The sequence below is a fragment of the Haliaeetus leucocephalus genome, unplaced genomic scaffold (genome assembly GCF_000737465.1).
Source record: "Haliaeetus leucocephalus isolate CR32 unplaced genomic scaffold, Haliaeetus_leucocephalus-4.0 Scaffold339, whole genome shotgun sequence".
Taxonomy (NCBI): domain Eukaryota; kingdom Metazoa; phylum Chordata; class Aves; order Accipitriformes; family Accipitridae; genus Haliaeetus; species Haliaeetus leucocephalus.
Window position 1 is genome coordinate 19,378,555 of NW_010972775.1, and position 5,039 is coordinate 19,383,593.

Sequence of the window (5,039 nt, forward strand, 5' to 3'; positions counted from 1 at the left end):
TGGCGGCCGTGGGGCGGCTGGGGAAACAGAAGGACGGGGGAGGTGACTGTAAACAGTCTGGCGAAGTTGCTGTGGGAGCGAAGGCTGGAGAGGCGAGGGGAAGCTGGCTGCAAGCTCCCGGCAAAGGTGGCCGCAGGCTGAGGGGGCAGCCCTCGTCCTCCGCCATCGAGGCCCGGCCTTCGCCAAGTGCCAGCCCAGGGCTGCGTCTTAACTTGTAAACCTCCGAACGCAAGCTCCAAATTCTTCATTTAAAACGCACCGAATAACAGACCGTAGAGCTAACGCCAGTTTCTTTCAACTGGGGTGGCAGAGGCGGAAGGTTTACGAGGGAAAATAAGTACAGAAATGACATTTCTATAGCATTCGTCAGCCATGTACTGCAGTGATGATTTTCAATGTGAAAGAGGCTTTTGGAAAACCTAGGTGAGCAGCCTGCTGTTCATTATTGCAAACCATAAAAATGAAGTACAGAGATTAAAACGAACAGACAGTTGTCAAAATTAGGAAGTAGAATCCAGGTGTTTTCTCCTGGGAGCTGAGTGGATGGTGCAATTATTTTTTAAGCAGCAGATACAAGTATCAAAGAAGAGGTGAAGAGAAAAGTACATAGAAATAACAGTAAATTTGCAGAGGAACAAACTTACCTTTGCACTTGTGCCATCCTGGAGCACGGCTGTGACCTGGAGACAAGGTTTCAAGATGGCGTCTTCATTGCTTCACATTATTGTTAGGTACTCCATTGCCTGTCAGCACAGTGACCAGAAACTCCACAAGGATGCTCCTCCTTTCAAATGGTTTAAGACACATACTAAAGTACATTTGTATTTTCTTTCCTCAACAGGACAAAGCAATCTCAGCCCACACACTAACACTCCCAGAAAGCAGATGTCACACAACCACACTTTACAGTACGTCAGTAGATTTCAGCACTTTCTCATGATCACTTGAAGCTTTGTACCTTCCACCACTCCTCATGTCACACTCAAACCTAGAGGTTTGGCTGTGTCATGGTCCAAGGCCTAGTTTGATGCAGCGTTGCTGTGTGACCTTGCCCCAGTTGTACTGAGAAAATTGTTAAGCTGTGAGAAACTACATGAGCTAAAGCTGTGAAAGACAAGACTCTAAAGTCACAGAAGCACCATTGTTGGGATGACAGTAGTTAGCTGGTCAGAGATTCAGGAGAAAAGATACAGAGGGAAAGAAAAGCAGAAAATGCGAAGATAACTTAGTAATGCTGAGGATCAGCCCATACCAACAAATGGCAGAGACCAGCTTTCCCCAGCGTATTGGAAACTTCCTGGCCAGCTAAGACTCAGAAGTTTTCTTATCAGGAATGGTAAGCATATTACTGTTTAGCCTAGTAATCTGTTAGTCCTAGCTATCTACTTTGCATATTAGCTGATAAATTATTACTTAAATTGTGCATATCCTGCTTACACAGTCTCTTTGTGCATGGTAAATGACACCTGAACAAAAGCAACCCATTGATTATGAGTTGCATGCTCTCCTGCTAAAGTATTTTCTCCCCGCATTAAATTATTATAAACAAAAATAAAATTAAAAAATCTGTCCATACACAGCAATTAGTTTTTGCTAATACTGCAAGACCAGAACTGAAATTATAACAGCCACCCAACAGCTTGTCTACATTTAAATTATATAAATTTCAATTTTTTCCATTATTGCTAAGCACTGGCTATACACCAATGGTATCAACTGCAGAAGAACTAATATAAGTAAGGCAACAACAGAAAATATATAACACTTTCTATCCAAAAAAGGTAAGTGAAAGTGCTGTTACATTTTTCCATTTACCATTTCTATGGAGTTTGTTATAGAAGAGGTACTGGTCCACAGGGAACAGTGAGCTTTACACTGAAATGTTTGTCTCCTCTCTTTTTGTGACATTGCATTCCATCTACCTAAAGACCAGCTACAGTCTTTCCTGAGGATCATTTATTTTTATTAGAATGGAAAAGAAATATAGAGTGTTAGATCCTGAAATACCTATTTAAAGTCCCATTATAGTTTAATTTTAAATAGCATAACAGCTTGATTTCTCCCTCCTCTCATTAAATGTTGAACAGCTGAGATAAAAATTGGAATATATTAAATACTTCCACTTAACAGTTTAAAACATTGGTCAGTGCCTGCCAATAACAAGAAATAAAAAAATCTATATGTAAGTGATAATAAAAGAGATAAAAATTAAAGAGCTGTTTCTAAATGAAGGGCCATATTCAGTTCTTGTTACTGTCAGTACTAAAAAGCTATTTGAGCAGTGTTCTGGCAGTTCTGCAATGTGGTCAGAATGCATTTGCAGAAAATATATTTTTCTCTTACTCAGCAGTTCAAATAATTTTTAAATGTATCAGACAACTGCACAGAAAAATATTCAAGGTGATAACCAGGGCTTTCATAGTTGAGTTGCTTCCATTTCTTCTTTACCTCAAGATGAGTGCCATGCCAATCACATTTGTGTATAGCAAGAAGAAAAACAACCAGTGTTTAGCTGAGTCAGCTGTGCCTGTGACTTGCCTTCAAATATCCAGGGCTTGGTTTCTTAATTATGGATGGGGAGCTTAATTTGCACAGACCTCAAATATCCAGTGACTTGGGTACCTATTGTTATGGGCACGTATACATATGTGAGTGCTAATATTAAAGCTACAATTACACTTTCACAAAAATTTCAGGAGTAGCTTTGATTTCAGCTGAAGAAATATTAGAGGAAAGAAAAGGTTTCATTTCTGAATAAAATTCTCAGTAGAACTTAGGCCTAACCAAAAGATTTTTTAATTCATTTTTGATCTACCATATCCTTTCTTTTTTGCTTGTTACAGAAATGTAACACAGCTGCAATACATACATTATTCCTCCAAGTATACTACCATCCACGTAAAGTTTGGGAACAGAAGCAATCAATTAAATCAGTGCAAAAATTAATTTCAGTGCACTCTGCCAAATTCCTGGTTTATTCAAATCACTAGCATTCCTCCCACATTCGCACAAGCATATAACAGCACTGGAAAGGTCTTGGAATCTTTACTACCAAATCAGCAAACCTCTACTTATGGAAAGGGACTAACTTAACTGTTGAAGACGATACTTAACTGATGAGTCATTAAAAAGTGTCTTGGGGGGGGGTGTCCCCCAGATTTCTATCAGCTTCTTCATAAAGGATTAGTGAAATAATCTTCCTTGCTCTCTATTTTTTCTACTCTCTTTTTCCAGTTGTGAAAACTTTGAAAACTATTACTATGGTCCAAACAGGTAATATCAGTTGTTTCAGAGTGCATGGATCTAATAGACTTACATCTACACTATGCAAGCATATCTAATAAAATACCTACTATTTCACAGCATTTGAGCCATACTGTTCATATATATCTATAAAGCAGCTATAATGTCCCAAACAAAACACATAATTTCTCATGCAGGAATTTAGTTAAGCAACTATAGATCTTAAATCTTGCTTTATTCCTTGCATATGCTTTGTTCATTAGACCACCCTGTACTTAGATTTTTTAAATTTTTTTTATTTTTTTTAAAAAAACAGCAAAAATTGGAAATAACTATGAGAAGACTGGTATGTCATTGTCCTGTTCAGTATAATGGGAAAAGTTTTACTAACTGGTCACACAGAAAAATCAATTGATAAAAATCTTAATTGACGTAAGAGAATGAAAGACTGTAGAATTTTAGATGTAATTCACTGATGTCAGTGGCAGATTCTGCCTTATTTAAAGCTGCAGAGAGTTCTCTGTTTACTGTATTAGCTACTCCTTCAGCCTCAGCAGCTAGCAGAAGTTAGTTTTGCAAGCTGTATTAGTCAGGGAAAGCAATGGATGGTGGAATCGGGGTCTTTTTATTTAAGAGTCCACAAATTTCTCTGTGTCTCAGCACAGGAGGATTTGAATGACAGACACAGCTCACAGCTCCAAACCTCATTCAGCCACCACCCAATCCAAGAAATTTCTCCAGAGATGATTTTTTTCTTAAGGTCTCACAGTTACCAGCTCTCTTGAGATTATATAGTGGCTTTCTATTCTTTGCATATTTCTCCCCTCCCTCACACACACACACACACACACACACACTTCCTACTCAAAACAAGACCCAGCGAAACCCTCTGCCCACATAGTTATAATTCCCAAGAGAACTTTCATATGCCTTTGTTTTGGGCAGTGACAATGTGCATATGTTTTGATTTCAGGCCCCCCCTATTGGTTCTCATGCTTCAGTTTAATGAAGACAGACCAGCTATTTAACTCACCAGTTTCAGCAAGCTATAACCCAGCTTCTACAGTTCCTTTGACCTTGCAAGTTGGAGTGAGATTTTTTAACATGTTGTCTATTCAAGGATATTACTGAGTAAATGTTTTGGTTTAGCAAATACACACCTTTTCCTATTGGTATTTGGTTTTAAAAGTGTAAGGTGTTTGGACTCTTTTATAAAAAGCATAAGAGCAAGATTAGTAAATTAGATAACTGCTAAGAAAAGGACCAGCAAAGTTACCCCTGAGTTAAGTCAGTAAGAAAAAGTCTAAGAACAGTGGAAATAGACAGATATGTTTTTGTACTTAAGTCATTGCTCACAATTAAAATTAATTACAGCTGTGCTAAAAATAGAATATCCAGAGAGATACAATAAAATTGATTCAATTAATTTTCTGTTTACTTGTACATAAACAGGTTTCTGATGAAAAATATTGCTGGATATTTTGCAAGAAGTTTCTTTAAGCCTTTCCTGTTCTTCCTAAATAGTATTGCATGCCTGAAGAAGGGAAAAGGAAGTTTAGGGCAGTGCCAGTCAGTCAGCCAGTCAGTCAGACTGCTATCTTTAATACAGAGACGTAACAACTTTTGCTTTGAAATTTACATGAATCGCAAATCATCCCTGTCATATGAATCCAGACACTTCACAGTTTGAAGAAAAAAAGGTGACCCAAATGAAGAAGTTTGCCACAGATAAATGAATTATAATACTGTTTGGAACTGAAAGGCAACAAGATTCCACCTTCTGGAGCATAGATTTC